Consider the following 24,306-nt stretch of genomic DNA (forward strand, 5'->3'; position numbering starts at 1 on the left):
ACTGTTAAAGTGCTCTGCCCATCTATCCAGGATCTGCTTCTTGTCGGTCAGCAGGGTTGAGCTGTCTGCACTAAGTAGGGGAGAGGATCCAGAGGACTGTGGTCCGTAGACAACTTTCAGTGCATCATAAAACCTCTTTGTGTCGTGTCTGTCGGCATATCCTTGGATTTCATCAGCCTTGGCGCTGAGCCCGGAGTCCTGCATAGAGCGGAGCTTAGCTTGGACTGTGCTGCGGATGTTGATGAAGGCAGCTTTCTTCACCACGCTGGTCGGGTCGTTCTGGTGGGCCCGCAGCATACGATGTTTTTCTTCTAGCAAAGAGTGTATCTCACTGTCGTTCTCGTCGAACCAGTCCTGGTGGTGTCTGGTAGCAGGGCCAAGAGTTTCCAGGGCAGCGGAGTGAACTGCGTCCCTGAATGATGCCCATTTCTCTTCAACACTTTCAGGATTGACTTGGAGGTTCTCGAGTTTGTTGTCCAGGTTTCACTCCAACATTCTGAGTATCCCGGTAAGGCGCACATAATACGCGAACGTGACCTACACCTGGTGTGTGTTCACCCTCCACCAGTGGGTTGGAAAGTTCGTAATTTCCCATTTCCAACCCGCTTACCTTTTTTAAAGAAAGGTTGATCAAATGCGACAAAAAGAGAAAACTAGACTTCCGGTCGACGTCCGTTTGAAAAACATCTGTGCATAAACTTCCAAACTATCTCAGTACACTCTGCGTGCGTCGATCCGTCATCAGGCGAATTCAGGCCCGAATATTTGGCTTTTTGAGCGGTGTGTCATTATTAAACTTGGCACGGCGTTTTGGTCAAAAAGAAGACAAACCAACGGCACAACAGAGACACAAAGAAGACAAAAAAGACCCAAAATCATATCTTCTGCATTTTATTTTTTACCTCGTGAGCTTGTATCGTAAACAGGAATCTGCTGGTTAAACCACAACTACACGTATGATTTAGTTCTATCATACTCGAACATCTTTGGCCAATTGTTAACGAAATCATCCATGATCAACATCCAAAGAATGAAACCTTTGCAAGACAACACCTACAGGAGAAATTTTGCTGCGGAATTTTTCAGTTGGAAAACACTACTGAGTGACCTTTAAGACAATGGAAACAAACCATTTCAATCTATTTATAAACCAATAGATAAATATATATATATATATATATATATATATATATATATATATATATATAAATAATCCAAATATTTTTTAGTTTCTAAATTTTCTTGAAAACCTTGCATATATTCTCTCAGTGAGAACTTTCAAGTTTTTTCCTGCGCGACGAGAAACCCTCAATGGATATTTTCTCTAGAGTTTTTTACGTATGGCATTTTCGTATCTACCCGTAAACACAAACTAAGTATTTAAGTATTTAGGGGAAGGCAACGTGGATGGTTATTCCATCTCTAGTTTTAAAGTAAGCAAGAAAAGGAAACAAAACAAAACAAAACAAAACAATGGTGGCAAGATTGTACTGACGGTCAGAAACAGCCAACAATGCTCCTGAAATGCATATATCGAAGGATCAAGCCTGAACTATGCTAAGCTCGGTAATAATTCAGTTAGTCTCATTCATTCCCGAATCATTCCCGAGTTCAATAAAACTGAATTATGGGCCAAGTTGTACTGTGTTTCGGAATCGCTTTAGCTGTAAATAAATCTCGGGTTCTTCCACTCTTTTACTCGTTGAACATTCTCAAGTACGATTTTACCACTTATCTTTTTTTCCTTATGGTTTTCCGCCATAATTCTGTCCAAGAACAGTCACCTCTCGTTATAGTGGCCACGAGCGAGAACGACGTTTAGTGTCCGTAATAGCGAGAGTCCGTGATAGCGGGATGTATGATGAAGAGTGCTCTTAACCTAAAGAGCCGGGAAGGAAAAAGCGTAAGCTAACGTGAAGAAGCAAGGACTATTGTGACGACAAAACAAGAATTGATGTGAAAATAAACATATCAGAAGACTTTTGAAGTGCATTTTGAAAAATGATGAAGAGCAGACTGTAATTTTACATAATTATGTTATATGAGAAGTATTACTGGTGTCCGCTTTATCCAGAGTCAAAACAATAAAATTGTCATTTTGGTACCACGAAAGTGTCCGTAATTCCGTGATAGCGAGGGTCCGTAATAGCGGTAGTATTTCCCGGCGTGTAAAAAAGGCAAAAAAAAAAAAAAAAAAAAAAAAAAAAATGACGATTACCGCTAATTCGCTCTCGAAAATAGATCACAACGGCGATTCCGCCCGTTGTGGCCTGCCGGACGAGAAAATCCCCCCCCCCCCCCCCCTCCACCTCCCGCAGCCAATCAGATTGTAAGATTTATTGGGTTCCGCACCCTCACCAACTGAGAAAAAAATAATAATACGTGTTATTAGTTTCTCGTCTCATTATCAAGAGCTATACTCTGCGAGACAGACATTCCCTTCTCTTTCTGCTCGGCGAGAGACGAGAAAGCGCCTGCTTCTCTCTCGTCTCTCACCGAGCAGATAGAGAGGGGAATCTCAAGAGTGCTTACCATTTGTTTGAATAAACGGGTTGGGAAAACTCAGTAACCGAACGAGATGGAGCTTAGCAATTACAATTTCCCGTAATTTCTTTTCGGCTGTTGAGAGACTGGTATTGGAAAATTAAGCCAGATTACCTCTAGAGGTGGTCTACAATTTCCGAACGAATATTCCGGAAAATTACGCTTCCATTTGACTTTCAACAGAAACTTCCGGATTTCTTGGCCAAATGGTAAGCACCCTATGTTTCGCTGGTTATGAGAGTGAACAATGGACGATTTCCATTGGACTGAAATATTCCACTGTGAATTTCCGGAAATTTCTTGGGGAAGGGGGCGGGGGGAAATGGAACAGAATCTTTCGGCTGACTGCACCAGAGTAGAAAACGATCGATAGGCCCGTTTCATTTCTCTCTCTCTCTCTCTCTCTCTCTCTCTCTCTCTCTCTCTCTCTCTCTCTCTCTCTCTCTCTCTCTCTCTCTCTCTCTCTATCTCTCTCTCTCTCTCTCTTAAAATGAAAATGGCTGACTCCACCGCCCTTTTGTTCGCTTGGAATTATTCAATGACTTGGAGATTTAAATCGAAAATATACATGCAGAAGCAAACAAAACACTGAGATTTTCAGTCAAATCAGCTGGGACGTGCCTTATACAAACCACAATGACAGTGTAAACGTCCCAAAACATAAATAAATCCACGTAAATTTCTTAGCCAACCTATGCAAAACAAACAAGTACACCACACAGGGCATACTCTTTTATTGGAATTGCACACTTTCTTGACGTATTTAGCTGTATTCCTCGACAGGCAAGTGTCAAGATTCTACAGTAAAATATTTATCCATTTTCGAATATGCGTGGCCGTCAGCTATGCGTGAGATGTCCAACTCGCTCAGTGTGATTGCGAGCAAAACAACTAGCGTTGAATAGAAAATTGCGAATTTGCGTAATTTCCGAAAAAGAGGTATATTCAAAATCTTTGGGAAAAAATTAATGCATGGAAATTTCCGCTTCATTGCTATTCATCGTGGACTTTCTGGAATCTTTGGTTAAATGACTCGATTCGCGGGAAATTCAAGAACTTTCGGATTTTCTGGAACCTTTCCCGCGAAATTCCCGTACCATTTGTCCCTTCGGAGTTTTTGGTTCAATGGGAAGCACCCAATGACAAGTCTTTTTCTGAACAATGAACATAGTTCAGCGTCTGATCATGCAGTGCCTGTTTTCCTGTCTTGATATCACTGAAAAAGATTGTATTTATTCCCAAGATGCAAGAGAGCTTGAAGTTGTAAAGAAAGCGGCCTGGTTAGGACATCACGAAGATTAACCGAAAGCTGGTTTCGATGCTGCAAAAGCTTCACCACTCCCTAGGTTACCCGCTGGCTAAATAGAAGACGACACAACTTGATTAGAATAAATCCATGGTGATGGAAATATCCTTCAAACCATTTGCTTCCGGTTATGTTTTAATTCTCTTTTGGATCATTCTTTTAATTTTTTCTTCTTTTAGCATTATTCGAACTGCTTTGATAGCCAGAAATTCGAAGATTCGCTCGCATTAAGTATATTTCGAATGCTTTTCCTAAGTAAGCCCAGATGGGTCCCTTCCGTGGCTATCGATAAACTTGCTTACTAGTAACCATCTGAAAACGTTTGGCGGGGTGACTTGCAGCTTGAGATGCGTTGGTTCAAGTTCTTCTTTGTGTAATCGCTGCTTGTGTGTTTAATGGAGCCGTGTTTCGTAGCGACCCAATGCCTCGGCCGCCACAGAAGATTTACTGTTATTTTGTGTATTTTTTTTTCTCCTATAACTACCGAGGTTTCTTTCTTATACATATTTTATTTGTTAGCTAGCTCTAGCTCTCCTCCCTCTGCTCTGCGATACGTTTCGCTTCGCCGGCATAGTGTTTCGCTCATTTGTTTTACTGCCGAACTCCATGAGTAAATTGATTGACAATCGATGTACATCTAAGCTTATTATTAAAACTACGGCAGCATACGTGTATGCCACGAACAGTTACGTCTGTGTTTTTATGTTTTATTCCATTAATTTGTAGTCCTTTATATTCACCTCTGAGAATTATACTGAAACAGTTATTCGCCTCAGGCTCAGTGAACATTAATATACACTTAATGTATGGTCCCGAGGGAAGCAGTTAGTTTTGTTTTCCCGAAAGTCCTAATGTTTCCCGAGACGAAGTCGAGGTGAATATTCACCAGGTCACTTCGCCTTTGGCGAATAATTGTTAAATAATTACGCGATTCAAAGGAAGAATCAAACGATGGTAGATATGCGAGACGTGTTATTTCTTGAGTCGCGCTTAGATAGGATAAGTTCATCATTGTTTGAGATTGGCCAGCACATAGATATTCGTGACTGTAGCGTCAACATCAGAACGCCCATTACGCAATTACATCGGAGGACTCTATGATTGGTTCGCTTTAACGCATGACTTGAGGCCGCTGAATATAAAGCAGTTTCTAATCTGTTCTGTGGTTAAGTTGTGTGTAGAGCATTCAAGTTGTGTTTTTTAGCCGTAAATTGGATTCGCTCACTGTACTGTAAGTATAAGGAATTCTGTGCGATATTTTAAATGCTTCATTCAAGTGAACCTATATCGTCTACACCTGCAATAAACCGTTTCCGCCCGTCAGTATAACCACACGGTTACCTAAGCATAGCTTGCATGTAAACATTGCTCGCTTTCCTGTTTAGTCATATTTGCCTGAACAACGTTCGATTCAATTTAAGGGGGAGTTCACTTCACATTCACTAACATTCCTTTAGTTTTTTGATTCACGTGAGAACGGACAAGTTCGGTGCGCTCGCTTCGATGTGCAATCCACCAATACTTTTAGGGTGGATGAATACATTAGCTAGTAATTTGTAATCAAACGTAGTCAATATGAAATAGAATGGTCATCTTCTTAAATCAAATCGCTGTATTGTTAAGAAAAACATAGAATATTCTCTAGCTTAATAACGTTGAGCCTGGCTACAACGATCTCGTTTTCCTATTCATTGTTCAGATCAACTTCTAGTCAAGAAGGCCCTTTGCGATCGCTATCAACATGATTTTGCTGAAGTTCTTTCTTCTGTTTGCTTTTCTCCTGTGTTTGATGGAACCTTGCCTCGTGGAAGCACAACGGGGTTGCCCACCGTCATGCGTTTTTCGTGAAGGATTAGGTCGTGATATCAGGTTTGTAAGCATCTCATAACTGTTTCCCAAATATAGCTTAAAAGGTTCTTAAATTAGTATAAGGTAATTAGCTCTCCTATGCATGTCGTTCCGCTTGTATTCTGAAGGTAGATGGCAGTCAGGAACAACAATTGTAAGAAGAGAACCATTTTGCTTTAAACTTAGGAACCCATATAGTCATCCAGATTGCTGTGTCTATTAAGTGTTTTATAATGTGTGTCTGATTTTATTCGTCCACACTCTAATCCGATGATTAAAATGATAACCTTAATTTCGTAGATTAAAGGGAGGAGTTGAAGAGAAAGCCGAGCGCCTCAATACCAGGGAGAGAAGATCGCATTTTTTAATGCTGGAGAAACGTCGACCTTCCATGGGATGAATAGCAGCAAGGGTGGAAAACTACATCAGGATTTCGAGATATTTTGATCGGTTATGCTCCGTTTGTTAACTTGGTGTTATTTCTTGTATGTGAATCAAAGTAATGGAGGTATAATATTATGGAATAATATACTGGATACCATTTAACGATCGAGGGTATTATATTTTGAACCAATCAACCACGGAATATATTAATAAATAAAGGTATATAGAGGCAATGATCACTTACTCTTTGGTTATAAACCCTAACTTAAAATAGTATGAATACCTTCTCGAACGATTTAAGGCTACCTGCAGTTACATATGTTTACACTTGGACTTCAGTATCACGGATAATAGAAAGTCTTTTTTTTTTAGCCGGAAGCCGTTAACAGTTAGCGGTTAGCGATATGCTGCTAACTTGGTGTTCGTGGTTGTAGCGAAGGTCGTTTCTTCCTTTCTCGAAGGTAAAATAAAGGATATTTGTTTACCTATGAAATCCTTTTATGCTCCTTATTTACCTAGTTATTAATAATGAATCTGTCCTGGCTTTGGACAGGTGATCGCGATTCGACATCTATTAGCAGAAAACCGCCTTTCAACCTCATGCAGAACAGGTTTTTGTCCTCTTTTGCCCGGGACCCTGATTGGCACCCACCCGATTGCCCTCTTCTACGAGACTAGTCGCAGATTTTTGGGTATCCCCTCACCTTTGCTGGGAGCAGTGTCGTGCAGATTTTAACACTGTTCGTTTTTTGTTACATGTGTAACCAACAATAAACGGCCACCTGTGTGGTCAAAATATGCCAGAGTGTGTCACGTCATTTAGTTTCCCAGCAACCGAAGCTCAATCGACGCAACGAGTGAGAGTTGTACATGTCTTGTAAAAGTAATGAGACATAAAATTCATTTTTTCACTAGGTATTGTCCGCGTGGTCGCCGTTGTCATTGCTTAAGCTCTCTATTTATATTCTGCTAACGTGAGCAGCAAGGTCGTACCCCGTCAACCGTGAGCTATGAATTGCTTGATTATGACTCAGTACTATGGAAATGGAAAACATATCAAGGTTTCAAAAAACAACAACAATAACAACAACAATAATAATAATTTTGCTTTAATCCCAAACTAGAGGTCTCGACCTTGAAAATTGAAGGTAAGATTAGGGTTGCGCGAGTCTTCGACGCTTCAGAGATATGCATTAAGATGAGTCATGTGCGCAACGATCACCTGCTCGAATTCTAAGAGATGGACAATGACTTACGCGATTCAAAGGAAGAATCAAACGATGGTGGATATACCAAACGTGTTATTTCTTGTGTCGCGCTAGGATAGATAGGATAAGTTAATGACTGTTTTACATTGGCCAGCAGATAGATATTTGTAACTGCGGCGTCGAGGTCAGAACGCCGATCACGCAATTACATCGGAGGACTCTAAGATTGGTTCGCTTTAACGGATGACTTGAGGCCGCTGAATATAAAGTAGTTGCTAGTCTGTTCTGTGGTTAAGTTGTGTGTAGAGTATTGAAGTTGTGTTTTTTAGCCGTAAATTGGATTCGCTCACTGTACTGTAAGTATAAGGAATTCTGTGCGATATTATAAATGCTTCGTTCAAGTGAACCTATATCGTCTACACCTGCAATAAACCGTTTCCGCTCGTTAGTATAACCACATGTTTACCTAAGCATAGCTTGCATGTAAACCTTGCCCGCTTTTCTGTTTAGTCATATTTGCCTGAACAACGTTCGATTCAATTTAAGGGAAGCTTACTTCATATTCACTAACATTCCTTTAGTTTTTTGATTCACGTGAGAACGGACAAGCTTGGTGCGCTCGCTTCGATGTGCAATCCACCAATACTTTTAGGGTGAATGAATACATTAGCCAGTAATTTGTAATCAAACTTAGCCAGTACGAAATAGAAAGGTCATCTTCTTAAATCAAATAGCTGTATCGGAAAAAAATTAGAATATTCTCTAGCTTCAGTTAATACCGTTGAGCATGGCTACAACGATCTCATCTTGCTATTCATTGTTCAGATCAACTTGTAGCCAGCAAGGCCCTTTACGATCGCTATCAACATGCATTTGCTGAAGTTCTTTCTTCTGTTCGCTTTTCTCCTGTGTTTGATGGAACCTTGCCACGTGGAAGCACAACGTTGCCCACCGTTTTGCATCTTTGGTGAAGGATTTCCCGTGGTATCAGGTTTGTAGGCACTTCATAATTGTTTCCTAAACATAGTATAAGGTAATTAGCTCTCCTATGCATATCGTTCCACTTGTATTGTGAAGGTAGATGGCAGTCAGAAACAAAAATTGTAAGAAGAGAACCATTTTGCTTTAAACTTAGGAACCCATATAGTCATCCTGGTTGCTGTGTCTAATATGTGTTTTATGATGTGTGTCTGGCTTTATACGTCCACACTCCCATCTGATTATTACAAGAGTGTCAAATTACACTTTGTAACTAAAAAAAAATATCTCGTTAAATTTGCATGCAACAAGAACAAAACAATCGTTACCCGCACTTACTATTGCAAACGTTAGAACTGTTTCAAATCTAAAGTCTCGTCCCCTCTAAAACATGTCGTAAGAACTAGACGCGACGAATCGTGACCTCTAATTGAATTTACTCCTTGTGAAAAACAAAAGTATCAAGTTACCTTTGTAACTAAAAATAAAAATATCTCGTTGCATTTGCATACTACTAACTCACGAACTGTTTCAAACCTCAAGGCTCATCTCGTTCATTTAACTGAAATCCTCAGCCTAACCCACAGAAAATGTCGAAGTAAACCAAATATATGAATACTTCCTCCTCTTTTATAGAGGAATAAATACGGCCGTTCTGAACTCTATCGGGATCAGATCTTCTCGCATACCATTTACCTTTACAACAAGAAATTTGATTGGCTGTTTATAGTAGATCCAATCTGATTGGTGTGACATACATACATCTCTCACTCACTCACTCACTCACTCACTCACTCACTCACTCACTCACTCACTGACTCACTGACTCACTCATCCATTGACCCGTCCATAACATACCCGACGCGCCGACTAAGAGGTATTTTTTACAAAAAAAAAAAACTCAAAAATGATAATCTTAATTTTGTAGATTAAAGAGAGGAGTTGAAGAGAAAGCTGAGCGCCCCAATGCGAGGGAGAAAAGATCGCATTTCTCGATGTTGGAGAAACGTCATCCTACCAAGGACTAAGGTCCAGCAAAGGACTCATTGGGTGGAAAACTAAATCAAGATTTCAAGACATTTTGATCGTTTGTGCTTCATTTATCAACTTGATGTTCTTTTTTTGTATGCGATAGGAACTGAAAGCGGCATAAGATTATATGGAACAATAGACTAGATATCATATTTTACTCCATGTTACTTTAAACCCGTGGACATTGGGATTATTGAATCAGTCAAGACGTCAAAGCAATGATCACGTTCTCTTTGAATACACCTAACTGAGGAAACGTTGTCAAGAAAAAATTATAAACCATGAACGATACGACACAGTCGTTTACCTGGGAAACTTGCGAAATGATACTAATTTGCATCCGCACCGTGTACATGCTTTAAAGTGGTTTACGGTTTATTGTTACCTTGTTTATGATATTGAAGAAATTGCAGATTGCTCGCATCTGCAATTAATGTAAATTTCCCTTTGTTTTCTAACTTAGCAACCATTAGGAACCTTAGGAAGACATGAACAGTTTCCATGTTTTTCTAAAGGATTGTGATCTGTGACTGTGTCATTTAAATGCCACGAGGAAACAATCTTGAATATTCATGATTGTGCACACGCTTCTTCAGTCTTCCGATAATTCCATGAAGTCGTATCGTTTATGGTTTATACTTTTCATCCGACAACGTTTTTCCAATCAGGTATATATAGTGTAAATACTCTCTAAAACGATTTTTGTCTTCCGTAGCAAACATGTTAATTTCCGTTGCGGTAGCATTCAGTAATATTCGAATCATTTCACGTATGAAATTGTAACGGAAAGAGATATTTGAAAATAGTAAAATTTATTTTCTTTCTCTCACAGACAACTTGTTAACGTTTTAAAAACGGCGTAGAGAGGACAGATGCGAATTTCATCATAGCAGCACTTCATGATCAAGCGTAATGCTCGCTTGAAAAGTCAGCTTACATCAAATGTTGCTCTGGGTTTGACTCCAGTGAATAATATTAAATGAACGTCGGACAATTCATAATCAGCATTAAAAACCGTAGAGTTCTGTTCAGAATGCACGACGCATGCAGTCATAATCAACGTTGAAAACTTCTGCTCTTCACAGAATGCATGACACATGCAATTTTAATCAACATTAGAAACCTCTGCTCAGAGTGCATGATGACGCATGCGCTCATAATGAACATTGAAAACGACGTCTGTTCATAATGTTTGAATGAGCGTTATTTTCTTCCTCTGTAGATGTACGTAGGTATAATAACACTGCGGTCAGAATGAAAACCCTACAATTTTGTTTGCTCCCTTTTTCGCTCTCGTTTACAGAAGTTCCTAGTATTTTTTTGTTCATTGTCAAGCATTTTGTACATGGCCAATCTGTCTCGGATACGGAGAGCAACACCATCCCACGTTTTGAAATTAATAGATTAATTGTTTGAATGATTGATATATTTATTTATCGATCGTTTGGAGTATATGATTGGTTCGCTACATTTGAGCTGGTGATGTCGTTCAGTATAAAGCAGTTATTAGAATGACTGTCTAGTTGTTTAGGGTTTAACAGTCGGTTTTATAGCCACAAATTGGATTCGCGCAATTTAAGTAGGCTGCGATTATTTACCATGTTCCAAAAGCTGTGTCTCACACGGTCTACTATTGCGACAATAATTACAGCTATAAATGCTGGATTCCGCTCGTCAGTATGGCTGCCTTGGCCACCTGAGCATATCTAGTACGTAAACAATGTCTGGTTTTCTGTTTGTTCGATATATTTACCTGAACAACACTCGATTCAGGTGAAGAGTTCAACTCATGTTCACTGACATCACCTTTAGCGTTTAGATTAAGCTGCAAACGGACGTGTTTGGTTGGGGGGCTCGCTTCGATATCAGTCGACCAGTACTTTTAGAATGAATGAATGATGTGACTGATAATGTTGTCATGATGAAATAGAGTTGTATGTACTTAAACCAGATCACTGTATAGTTGTGGCAAATGGGGTATACTTTTTGATTGTCTAGTTTAGTAACGCTGAAGATGACTACAACGAACTCAATTTCCTGTTCATCGTTTAGATCAATTTTCCTGTTCATCCAGCTGATTTAGAAATTTACTTACGTACAAAACTAATGTGGGATTACCGTATTAACTTCTGAGGTGGCCTCCGTTATAAGCCTGGTGGTTTCTTTTGAATCTAGACCTGTATATTATACCAACTGATTTAGAGATTTGCTCACATACAAAACTAATGTGGGATTTCCATATTAACTTCTGAGGTGCCCCTCGTTATAAGCCTGGTGGTTTCTTTTGGAGGTCTCCTCGCCGCTTTTTGAGTATTGTCAATATCTTTTGTTATTAAATGCAAATAAATGACGATGATGATGATGATGATGAAATCATCTTCTGACAAGCAAGACCACACGTACTATAGTGCGCTATTTGTTAGGAAATTTGCCCTGGCAGAATGTGCTACTTAACATCAGTTGAATGTACCTGCGGATGCTGTTTATGCTATGTTTATCACAGGCGGCCCAAGCTCTCAAAGTTATCCTTTTTTTTTTTTTTTTTTCACTTTTATGCGAACGTTCAGGCTAACTTGACGTATGGCATATACTATTACATAACGACTGAATTTGACTACGCGAAACGTGACTCTCGCCTTGCAGTATATGGAGGTGTTGTGTTACAACGGTTTGAATTTATAAAGGTTTGTACGGGAATTCAACGGCTTTGCTTGAAAAGTCAATTATTCTTATATTTTGTGAATAAAATCTGCTTACCCTGTTGCTGTGTTGTATTCTTTGGTAACATTGAGAGCTTGGGCCGCCTGTGTGTTTATACGCTAGTGGAAACCAGCTTACATCAAAATTTATTTTTGGTTTTAATTTTGTGGATAACAACTTCGTATGAGTCGTTCTGTATTTATATAGGTGCAAAGTCGAGAAACACCTTTGATTATAATGATGCTGGTCAAATTCGAAAATCATCATCTTTTCCTCTTGAGAAATAACACGCCTCGCACATACACCAAAGTTTGCTTCTGTGTTGACTTGAACACGGATTTTTATCTTCTTCGTTTAGAAGTATACATGCTTATAAATTATTTTTCATGTTCATTTGAGGAGCAAGGGTGAACAATGAAGTTGCTCTCTTGGATGTCTTACTGTAAGGTGTATCTGCTTTCATTTTTCCACACTTCAATTCAGTGATGATTGAAATGATATAATGTATTTCGTAGATTGTTTTCGATGCTACAGAAACGTTTTCCCCCTTTTCAGCCCTACATCACGATTTCAAGAATTTTGATCTGTTCTATGCAAGCTAGAGGTTACAGTCCAATTAAGAATATCAAGGAGCATGTAGACTAATACCATTATATCTTAAACGATTAGTTCTTGTAAGGAGGTTATTAAACAAATTTAGCGTAGAAGTAATACGGATGTTTTGTTTTGCCATACACCTCTCCGATCCTATGAAATACTTTTTTAAACGATCGTGAAGGTCTGTTGTTCTGAACCAAACTCTGAACCAAACGACAACTTCGAACAATGCATGCACAAACAGGTTTAATACAAGTTGAAAGCTCGCGGTACTGCCAAAGACCACCGGGTCACCAGTGTTGCTAGCAACAAGTATTATTTAATAATTTCTTAACATCATTTGCGGGCGGGGTTCACTGATTACAAAAGCACCGTCTTCAAGTCTGCTGGTGAAATAGTTATCTAGTCTACTGAACCATAGGCACAAACACGAGAAAAGATCATCTTGATCAACAAAGCATAACGGGTCACTGGTAGCTTAATTAATATGTAGCTTCCCTTCGCCATGAATTCAGTTGATTCGCTTCTTGTCCTCTGCTTTAAAGCCTATGTAAGGAAGACGTTTCTCCAGCAACGAAAACAGCGACCTTTTGCCTATGTTGGTATATTTAGCTTTTCCCACAGCTCTTTTCCCAAATCTACGGGAGAAAAGAAAATATATTCTTTTAATCAGTTGCTGTTGTTTATCAGTAACGATGGCCACTTGCACGCGAAGAAATTGGAAACCATGTAAGACAGTAAAAGCCAGTATGTGACTCCGGGGACAAGCCTTAGTCCTATAAAATAGATTGCTTCTTTCCATACTTTGTAGTATGGTTCCAATGTTACGCCCTCACTATTTAGAGGGTAACAAAGAGTCGAGGAAGGAGTTGTGATCACAATCCCAATTTTAACATAGATACTTTAATTTAGCGACTGCTTTTAACAATGTTATAGTCTCACGTGTCAGGCACTATCTTTTGCCTTCAGCACGAATCACGCATAAACCTTTTGCAAATCTATAGTTGCATCATTTGTTGAGCAGGCGGAATGAGATGTATAAGGAAACTCAAAGAGGAGAGCTATGTGGCAAAGAAATATATGGCTAAGTACACTGAACTCTTAGGTACATCTGTGAGGAAAGGCTTAAGTTTTTTTCGTCAAGCACTTTTATGACGAGCCCCTGGCTCGGAGGAATGGGAAACCACTCCCTGTGTCACGAATTTGAATAAATATTTACTACTAGTATATATTATTGCTATTACTATTCAAAAGCCTACAAACCTTCTGTGGCTTAAACCTCTTTTAGAGCTTGGTTGACTCAGTGCCTCCACGAAGCAGGGTAATTTCATCAAACACAGAAGCAAAGCAAAAACAAAGAAGAACTTGAACCAATGCATGGCGATACTAATCGTTGCTAGTGTTGCTTGCTAGAAGTCGGTCTGAAAATAAGATATTGATTTCGTTGTAGGAGTAGTTAAGCCAGTAAATTCAGGTTAACAAATGGAAAAAATCGTGATATACTAACTGTGAGCGATTTCAAGCGATTCTAACACGATGAAACCACTTTAAATACTCTACAAGATAAATAAGCAACTGAACAATAAGATGGAATACGTAACTACTGCTTCTTAATAAACGGCTTCACGTCAGACCAATCATATAATCTGCCGATGAAATTACTGAGTGAGCGCTTCAGTGACCACATCACTGCTACATACATACATAAAATAAATGGCACGCAATGCTCTAGGGGCGATGACGCTTAAAAGTCGGTTAGTAAAAGAGTGGGGTTTTCCAAAGTCTTAAAGATTGGCTTCCCAGGGATTTGCACAACAATCAAATAAAAAAAAACATACGGATGTTTCGCATAAACAAGAGCTGAAATTGGTACAACATGTACGTGTACTAAGGAATATCGGCCCTTTGCACAACCCAGTAACATGGTACAAAATCAGCCATGCTGGGACGTAAGTCACACTACAGTGGTACCGATCCAAGACAAAGCAATTCAGAAATGCAAAAAGAAAGCAATGAGAAAGCGTGTGACAACAGGGCAGCAACGAAAAGTCGTTACTGTCCTTCGATCCATTCCCTCGTTTTATGCAATTGAGTCAAAACTCTTGAATGGCACCAAAAGAAGAACAAAACTTAATTGTGTCTTTCCGTCCAATTGTAAACTATTAATTAGTTGCGTCCGCTCGCGAGAGTCTTAAGCAAAATGGTTTCTTGGTTTCCAACCGTAACAGAAGAAGAAATTTTAGCATTCACCCAAAGAAGAAACTGCAAAATTGGGCTTGGCGGTATTGACAAATTACATAATGTGTTATTAATTATATTTAGCCATGAGGTTACGGCGACAACCGACACAGAACTATTTTGTTTACAATTGCAATTTACTAAGACGTCCAAAAGGCAACACAAGTGTTGTTTAGAGACAAACGAAATGAAAACAATGAAGTTGTTAAAATATATCACAGGATGGTTTGAAATCAGGAAGACCTTACTACTCCATTTAAAGACATTTTTGGCTTTCCACCGGACATGCCAACAGTTGACGTTTTAGCTACCGTTAAGTGGAACACTTTAACATATATGTATAAACGTTCTTTATTTAAACTTTTTTTCAAGGGTTATCATGGCATGCTCCCTAGCACTTTGGCTGAAGAGTTGATTATCCACGGCGACAGACCTTCTTCACGACTGAAGCATGGGCTGATAGCACCGAGTTTTGCCTCCAAATACGTTAAAAACTCCATTTCCTATAGAGGGGCTGTCTTCTGGAACGCTATAGGGCGAACTAATAGATCGATACTAGAGAGCACAGACCTGAAATCTTTTTTGAAGAATGTTGTTAATTGTAACACTTTTAAGGAATTTAATTTTAGCCCCACAAATAATTAAAAAAAGATCGGAGAATTTTATTTATTTTTAACTATTGATCTCATTCGTTGTTATCAAAATTATATTTTTTTATTAGAATTACTTAATTCTTGTATTAATTTTTTTATTAACTGTATTAATTATTTATCTATTAATTGCAGTTATTTTATGTATCTTATTAGTACACGACCCCACAAGCTTGTTAGCTTTGACGTCTTTTATCGTCTATAAATAAAGGTTGTATGTATGTATGTATGTATGCCAAAGCAAATTGACTAGTGCTTTCAAACGTTTAGAAAACGCGACGACAGTTTCTACAACAAAATGTCGCTTACCGCAATTTGGTATTTTACTTCAGTGGGAATCTTCGGGGCTTTGTGCCGTCTTGTTTGGGTACTTTATCTCAGTCCTTCATCAGTACATATATGTACTAAAACAGTTATTCCCTTCAGTGTATGTGGCTAGTGGTGGACTGTCTATCGACAACTCTCTATGACATGATTTTCTTCTTATATGCCTCTTATATATTTTTTGTTGTTTCGTCTTTCCACTTTAAGAAAACAAGACCTTGAAAGCTCGTGAATTTGTACAAGCGTACGCACTGGACAGCCACGTGACAACCACGATTTTTTTTAGCTCCATTAAGAACTCAATTTTCCTAGCTTAGGGGCTCCGCTAGGGCACTGATAATCATAACATACTATATAGATTTAGCCAGTCCTAAAAGCGGAGCTCCACAGTTAAGCCTGGTTCTCATATGCTGCCGACCTACCTGCGAAGTAGTCGCCGGTTACAAGTGACAGCGTTCGGCGATCTGTTCCAGTGGATCCCCGACGCACCTACGATGGATCGTCGACGTACTCAAATTGGCGTGAAATGCAAATCGAATTGGCGCAATTTTCAACCATTCCATCTGTAAAGTATTCAATTGTGGGAAAATTCGAGTTGTTACGTCATACGTTGCGTCCGCAGATGGTCCAGATGATGTTCACATGAAATATTTTCATCGCCGACAACCGCCGGCTTGCCTGCGAAGTTGAACTCAGCTCAACTTCGCAGGCAAGCCGGCGGTCAATGCCTGGGACAGATGATGATTTGGCGATAAATGTTCACATATGCCGTAGCGGTGTCCCAGGCCGTGCCAGGTATGTCGGCGGCATATCAGAACCAGGCTTTATTTATTTGGGTGCTGTTGGTAATTGAAATAATCCACCAGGGACAGAATAACACCTCTCAATTGTTCTTGCGCAATTAATCTCTCTGCCCATCTGACTGCACAGTTTATTTTATTACCAGATAATTTCATGATCTTCCTTCGCAAAGCCCGGTCTTCACTAGCGACGTAAGCATAAGCATAAGCGAAAGACATATAGCCAATCAGCGAGAACTTAATGCTTAAGTCAACCATGTCCCCAATGAACATAAGCAAAAGCATAAGCATAAGAAGAACACTTATGCTTAAATCACAGCGCGTAAGCTTCTTATGCTTATGTGTACGCTTATGCTTGCTGCACAGGTGAGGAGCGAGCTTAAACGTGCACTCAGCTCAGAATGCATGGCTGACTTTTCTTGACTTCCATTCAGCAATTTCATCGGTGAAGTATATGCTTGGTTTTCACACAAACGGATGACGTAAGGCCGTTGATTATACAGCAGTGGCTACTCGATCCTGTTGTTCAGTTTTTTGTAAGACATTCAAACTGGTTTGATAGCCTGAAATTGGATTCGCCCGCAGTAAGTATATTCCAAGTGCTTTCCTAATGGAGTCCATACGGGACCATTAAAAAATCTAGGTACTGGTAGGCATCTAAACACTAACACGTTTGGCGGGGTGGCTTGCATTTCAAGATCCTGGCAAGTTCTCTCTAGCTAATAACATTTAGTAATGAAACGGAGATGCAATAAACGTGTTCCTTAAGTTAGTTTGTGGACTTAGACCACGACTCTAACGAACTCGATACGCCTTATTTCAGATCACCTTCAAGCAAGCAGGACCATTTACAACTGTTATCGCCATGCGCGTGAATAAGTGCTTCTTTGCGTTTCTTCTACGTTTGTGTTTAATGGAGCCATGTTTGGTGGTAGCACAAGGCGGTGGTGGCAAAAGGTTTGCAGTCATTTCATTTCTTTATTCTCATATATTTGCCGAAGGGTATTTGGATATTGTATTTCCTAGTTGGCTCGAGCCCCCTTTCCTGGACTCTGCCATCACTCTTCGCTCCACCCTCGCAACGAGTGATGCAAATAGAGGAGACGTAGTCAACAGGACTAAAATATATTGCAATGTTGCCTTCGGTTTTATCCAGTAATGAAGTAATACGGTCATAAAGTCTGTTGCATTTGTTAAGTATTGTTTCTAGCTTCTTTGCTTCTAGTGATCATCGCTATTACATGTGTAGAATGTTGTGAGCTGTGAAACCGCTCCTCCAGTAGTTTTCCAGTAGTTCGGTCGGATGAAACACGTTGTCAGTCGCTTGAATTAAAATAGAGTTGCGTTTTCGAGTTTTGGCTGGTTTATTGGCTCTAGAATATTACACTGGCGACGAGGTGGGACAAAACCACGGCATTGATCGGGAAAATCGATGAATACAACGAGAACGACAGCTGGATTGAGTACACCGAACGCCTCGAGCAGTATTTCGCGGCGAATGAAATTACGGACAACAACAAGAAACGGGCGGTTCTGCTCAGTGCGTGTGGAGCGAAAACTTACAAACTCATCAGGAATTTGGTTAATCCAAGGAAGCCTACCGACAAGTCGTTCGTAGAGCTGGTTAATTTGGTAAAGAATCATTTGAATCCTAGACCATCATCTATCGTGTATCGCTTCAAGTTTGACAGCCGCTTTCGTCAGCAGGGAGAAACAATACAAAAGTATGTCGCCGAACTGAGGAATTTATCGGAGCACTGCGACTTTGGCGACCAACTGGAGAAAATGCTGCGTGATCGACTGGTTTGCGGATTGAACGACGAACGGATACAGCGGCGATTACTTGCTGAAAGTCAACTAGAGTTCAAGAACGCGATGGAATTAGCCACCGCGATGGAAATTGCCGACAGGAATACACGTGATCTGATTGCTGGAAATCTGAGTGAGAAACCCGAAGAATCGCAAGTTCACCGCGTGACCCAAGACCCACCGAAACAGCCACCAAGGGATCCGAAAAGGCCGACAAAAGAATTTTATCGTCGTGGAGGACACTTGCACGATTCTGATAAGTGCAGGTATAAAAACGAAGAGTGCTACAAATGCCGTAAGAAGGGTCACAAGGCAAGCCAATGTCTCGGTAAGCGTAAACTGGAGTTTCGAAAGAGCGGCAAATTTGGAAATACACATCACCTGGAGGCAACAGACGAGTCGGGTGAGGAAGAATGCGAAGAATACACGATGTTTCACATAAACGCCGAGGAGAGAGAACCGTTTCGAGTCGAGCTACAGCTAAACGGAGTTCAGACGAGCATGGAAGTGGACACTGGCGCCGCTGCTACGATCATCAACGAAGAAACCTACAAGAGAATTATTGCAGGGAATCTGGTGAAGAACCGAAAGCAATTGGAAACTGCTGAAGTGAAGCTGCGAACGTACACAGGTGAATTAGTCAAGGTCATAGGAACTTTGAATGTTATTGTGAAGTATGAGAAACAAGAAGTGGAACTGCAAACACTCGTGGTGGAAGGATCTGGCCCTAACTTACTGGGAAGGGACTGGTTGAGAGTTCTGACACTCAACTGGAAGGAGTTGTTCAAAATGCAAAACAACCAAGGGTCTTCACTTGAAAAATTGGTTGACCGGTACTCAGAAGTGTTTAGAGAAGGACTTGGGATCTTCAAGGGCCCAAAGGCGAAAATTCATGTGGAATCAGAGGCATAACCAAAATTCTTGAAGGCGAGACCAGTGCCATATTCTATGACAGGGAAGATTGAGGCTGAACTCAAGAGGCTACAAGATGAGGGAACGATTGAACCGGTTCAGTTCTCGGAATGGGCTGCTCCCATTATACCTATTCTGAAACCAGACGACTCAATTCGCATCTGCGGAGACTACAAAACAACTGTCAATCAAGTTTCAAAACTGGACAGTTATCCTATCCCGAAGGTTGAAGACCTCCTGGCGACACTAGGAGGAGGTGAAAAATTCACGAAGTTGGACATGAGCCAAGCCTACCAGCAGCTTCTTCTGGATAATGAATCTAAACAGTACACCACCATTAACACACACAAGGGGTTGTTCCAGTACAACCGCCTACCCTATAGGATATCGTCAGCACCAGGAATATTTCAGTGGAACATGGAGAATCTAGTGCAGAACATTCCTTATGTAATTGTCCGGGTGGATGATATCCTAGTGTCCGGAGCCTGCGATGAAGATCACTTAAACAACCTGGAAGAAGTCTTGAAACGACTAGCAAGTGCTGGCTTGCGACTTCGGAAAAACAAGTGTGTGTTCATGAAACCTCAAGTAACCTACCTGGGTCACAAGGTCAGCAAAGAAGGTTTTCAACCATTGGATGACAAAGTCGAAGCGATCAACAATGCACCAGCGCCCAAGAATGTGTCGGAACTCAAATCGTACCTAGGCACGATTAACTACTACCAGAAATTAATTCCTGCCTAACCTGTCGAGCGTGTTGGCTCCATTGCATGATTTACTACGTAAAGAGACCCGCTGGCATTGGGGTAAAGAGCAGATGCAGGCTTTCCAGAAGTCTACGGATTTCCTGAAGTCCTCTAGACTCCTTGTCCATTATGGTAGTCAGAAGAAGTTAACCTTGGCATGCGATGCATCACAATATGGCTTGGGAGCTGTTCTCTCGCATCGAATGGATGATGGCTCAGAACGTCCAATCGCATATGCTTCCAGGACACTGTCCAATGTAGAAAGAAATTATTCCAATCTTGAGAGAGAAGCACTTTCCCTGGTATTTCGTGTGAAGAAATTTCACTTGTACATTTACGGCAGACATTTTAGTCTAGTGACTGATCACAAACCATTGGAATCATTGTTCAATGAGAAGAAGGCCACACCACCTATGGCAGCAGCTAGAATTCAGCGTTGGGCCTTGACTCTAGCTGCATACAACTACTCCATTGAGTACAAACCAGGACCAGAACATGCCAATGCTGATGCCCTCAGCCGACTACCCTTGCCGGTTAGCCCTTCAACTACACCTTTGCCTGCAGAAACTGTGTTTGCAATGGAACTCCTCAATTCAACACCAGTGAGTGTGAATGAGATCAGAACCGGAACCAGATGTGATCCAATACTGTCACAAGTAATCAAGTTCGTTCAGCATGGTTGGCCTAATCACAACTCAGATGAAGCATTGAAGCCCTACTTCACTAGGAAAGATGAATTAAGTGTTCAAGATGGATGTTTGCTGTGGGGCAATCGAGTAGTGGTCCCCCCTAAGGAAAGAGCAAGAGTGGTAGAAGAGTTACACGAGACACACCCTGGAATTTGCCGTATGAAGGCGTTGGCGAGAAGTTATGTGTGGAGGCCAAAAATGGATGCAGACTTAGAGCAGAAGGTGCACCAGTACAGTCCCTGCCAGAAAAACAGGAAGTCACCACCAGAAACCCCTCTACATCCCTGGGAATGGCCTCATAAACTCTGGGTTCGACTCCACCTAGACTATGCGGGTCCGTTCCTTGGAAAAATGTTTCTCATTGTGATGGATGCCCACTCCAAGTGAATTGAGGCGTTTCCAATGAATACATCAACTTCAAGTGCTACCATTGAGAAATTGAGAATCGCTTTCGCGACACACGGCCTACCGGAAATTGTCGTCACAGACAATGGCAGCAACTTCGCGAGCAAAGAGTTTGGAGATTTCCTCAAACAGAACGGAATCCGCCACATCAGGACAGCACCCTACCACCCAGCGTCTAACGGACTGGCTGAGAGAGCGGTACAAACATTCAAGGAGGGAATGAAGAAGATGAGTGGAGGAAGTGTGGAGGCACGAGTTTCAGAATTTCTAGCTCGTTACAGAATCACCCCGCAGACTTCAACAGGAGTGTCCCCTGCAGAATTACTTCTAGGAAGGAAACCCAGATCAAGACTAGACCTAGTCTACACGGAAATCGGAAGGAAAGTGTGACAAAGCCAAGCTTCTCAGAAACAGGCACATGACTGGCACGCTAAGGAACGCACCATGCAGGAAGGGGAAGCCGTTTACGCAAGCAACTTCCGAACAGGACCAAGGTGGTTACCTGGAATCTTGAAAGAGTCAACGGGTCCCACTTCCTTCGCAGTTCAGCTAGAAGATGGCCGACTCTTGAGACGTCACCAAGATCACCTTATACAGCGATCCTGCATTCCCCAAGCGCCTATTGCTGATCAAGAGGGTCCAGCAGACCCAATTCCAGCATCGCCGGCAGCTGAACAGCCAGAATTGCAGTGGGAAGAAACCCCAAAGGAGCCAGCTGTTGCTGTGCAGTCAACTACCCAAGGCATTCCAGAGAAGCGTTACCCTACTAGAAACAGACACGCCCCTCGATACTTGGCTGATTTTGTCATTAAGTGACTTTTTAGGTTATTAAGACAGAGACACTTAAGAACACCAAGCTAAGTTTTGTCGTTGATTTATTGTACTAGTTTTCATGGCTTAGTGGGAGAGTGTAGAATGTTGTGAGCTGTGTAACCGCTCCTCCAGTAGTTTTCCAGTAGTTCGGTCGGATGAAACACGTTGTCAGTCGCTTGAATTAAAATAGAGTTGCGTTCTCGAGTTTTGGCTGGTTTATTGGCTCTAGAATATTACAACATGCAATTAGTTTCTCATCTGATTATATATTAAGAATGATTTTTTATTCAAAACTCTTTGCGTCTGATCGATTCTGCAATATCTACTCCGATGATCACTGAAAAGTATTATATTCATTCACTAGATTGAAGAGAAAAGTTGAAAAGGACTCAGATCAGCTTAAATCAAAAAGCACAATCCTTCCTCCCATGGCAGACTTGTCATTCCAGACTTTAATAAGCACATTTCCACCATAGAGGTCGAGTAACTTGTCCCACCTCCAAAAAAAGGGAAGAAACGCAAAACTGAAGAGTGGATAAGAAGGGTAGCTACTCAGGAAGCAGTCATATCAGAACCGCCACTTCAGGCTAACAGGCTGTCAGCACACTGGTGACCTCTTTTGCGTAAGTTGAATGCCAAGTTTAATTATAAGCTTAATTAAAGATGACATGGTGGCGCATGTGTCTTACCGAAACAGTAATTAAGGTCGTTTTATATTGCGATTCGGGCGAGTTTTAATTCTTAAAGGATGTTATGAAAAATGAACGTGCAAAAAATAAATGATTATCTGTTGCCAATTAATGCAAAAACTTCAAACGGTAGATCCACGTCACTTCATATCATTTTAGAGGTTACAGTTCAGCAAAAGAAATCATATATTTGCTGTTCAGCTGGTGCTTATTTCTTTTAAGGGTCTCAGAGTTACTGATTAACACCGCATCCATCTTGTATGAACTATTTGTCATAGAGCTGTGTTGTCTATTTTTAATATAATTAATACAAGAAAAAAACTTGATTGATGAAGCATAACTGGTCGCCGGTAGCTCAATGCAGCTTTCCACAGACATAGACTCAGTTGAATCGCTTTCTGTCCTCTTCTTTAAAGCTTCGGTGAGGAAGACGTTTCTTCCGCATTGAAAACAGTGACCTTTTGTCCCGAATATTTGGATATTTAGCTTTCTCCCCAACTCCTCTCTTGGATCTAGGGAAAAAGTCGACAATTTTAACGTTCTTCACTGATAATGTTCGGGAGTTTAAGCAAACCACCACGACGACGGCAACGAGAACATCACCAAGCAAAAGGTTTAATGAGCCAAACAATAACCGTGCACGTGTGTTATAAATCTTAGCGCATTTCTTTGCCGTTCTCTGCAAAACAACGACGTGAAATGACCAAATTTTGCGTTGTCTACCGAACGTGGACAACGACGGCTAATTTTTCGTATTTTCATTTGGAACTGAACGCCGTCGTTGCATATTTAGCTTAAGCAGGTTTTCAGAGTCATTGGCGTACCGAACAGATCTAGACAATCGCGACTCAGGGAGTTTCGCTTGTAAAATATAAATTCATTTTTTATTAGCCGTCGTCCTCGGCGTAGTCGTCGTCGTTGCTTAAGCTCCCTAATGATGGCTACTTACAACTGAAGCGAAGGAATAACAACTATTCATGACACACCACATTTAGGGACAAGCCCCTGTCATATAAATGGACGGTACTTTTCAAATACTTTGAGGCGTGTTGCCGCCTATACGCGTGCATTAATTGTGTTCCCGGTTAAGGGGGCAGAACGAGATGAATAGGAGAGTGTATAGAGTAGAGCCATGCGGCAAAGACCTAATACAATGCCTATATTGAACCCTTCGGTATATCTATGAGAAATAACAAGGAATTCAATGGCTACAAACCTCATGCGACCTCCATAGCCACCACCGTTAGCGACACCATCACACCAGTCCATCAAACACATAAGCAAAGCAAACACAAAGAGGAACTTGAAACAATGCATGGCGATAACAATCGTTACTTGCCTTGCTTGCTAGAAGTTGATCTGAAATAAGATGTAGATTTCGTTTTAGAAGCACCTCAGCTAAAAAATTAAACAGACAAAAAATGGATATACTAACTGCGAGCGATTCCGCACGAAGTGGTGACTGTAAAGCCACTACATTTGCTCTAACAGATACGCTAGCAACCAAACAACAGGAGGGACTACTCATGTCTGCTGCATTTTAATCAATAAATATCCTCAGGTCAACAGCTACTAGGAAAAGTATATTGGTAGACTAAAAAGTCGTTGCTGATGCGTGACACTTGGTTAAAAAC

General features: G+C 40.8%; 2 long non-coding RNA genes across 5 annotated transcripts; one reads left to right on the plus strand and one right to left on the minus strand.

Moving 5' to 3' along the window:
• Nucleotides 1–4,949: 4,949 nt before the first annotated feature.
• Nucleotides 4,950–10,136, plus strand: LOC110055380 (uncharacterized). 2 transcript variants are annotated; one of them, XR_016201575.1, is made up of 3 exons: nucleotides 4,950–5,081; nucleotides 5,550–5,719; nucleotides 9,197–10,136. It is a non-coding gene; the product is annotated as an uncharacterized LOC110055380 (long non-coding RNA). The 2 variants fall into 2 exon arrangements; XR_016201574.1 differs by lacking the exon at nucleotides 9,197–10,136 and adding an exon at nucleotides 5,999–6,575 and having other exon boundaries at nucleotides 4,981–5,081.
• Nucleotides 10,137–12,894: 2,758 nt separating this feature from the next.
• LOC110055461 (uncharacterized) lies at nucleotides 12,895–24,201 on the minus strand. 3 transcript variants are annotated; one of them, XR_016201526.1, is made up of 4 exons: nucleotides 24,108–24,201; nucleotides 23,889–24,031; nucleotides 23,131–23,184; nucleotides 12,895–13,235 (listed from the first exon to the last, which is right to left on the minus strand). It is a non-coding gene; the product is annotated as an uncharacterized LOC110055461 (long non-coding RNA). The 3 variants fall into 3 exon arrangements; XR_016201527.1 differs by lacking the exon at nucleotides 12,895–13,235 and adding an exon at nucleotides 22,029–22,480; XR_016201528.1 differs by lacking the exons at nucleotides 23,131–23,184; nucleotides 23,889–24,031; nucleotides 24,108–24,201 and adding exons at nucleotides 13,861–14,018; nucleotides 14,105–14,197.
• Nucleotides 24,202–24,306: the final 105 nt, after the last annotated feature.

Source organism: Orbicella faveolata, unplaced genomic scaffold (genome assembly GCF_042242905.1).
Source record: "Orbicella faveolata isolate gen_17 unplaced genomic scaffold, um_ofav_v1 contig_34, whole genome shotgun sequence".
NCBI classification, from domain to species: domain Eukaryota; kingdom Metazoa; phylum Cnidaria; class Anthozoa; order Scleractinia; family Merulinidae; genus Orbicella; species Orbicella faveolata.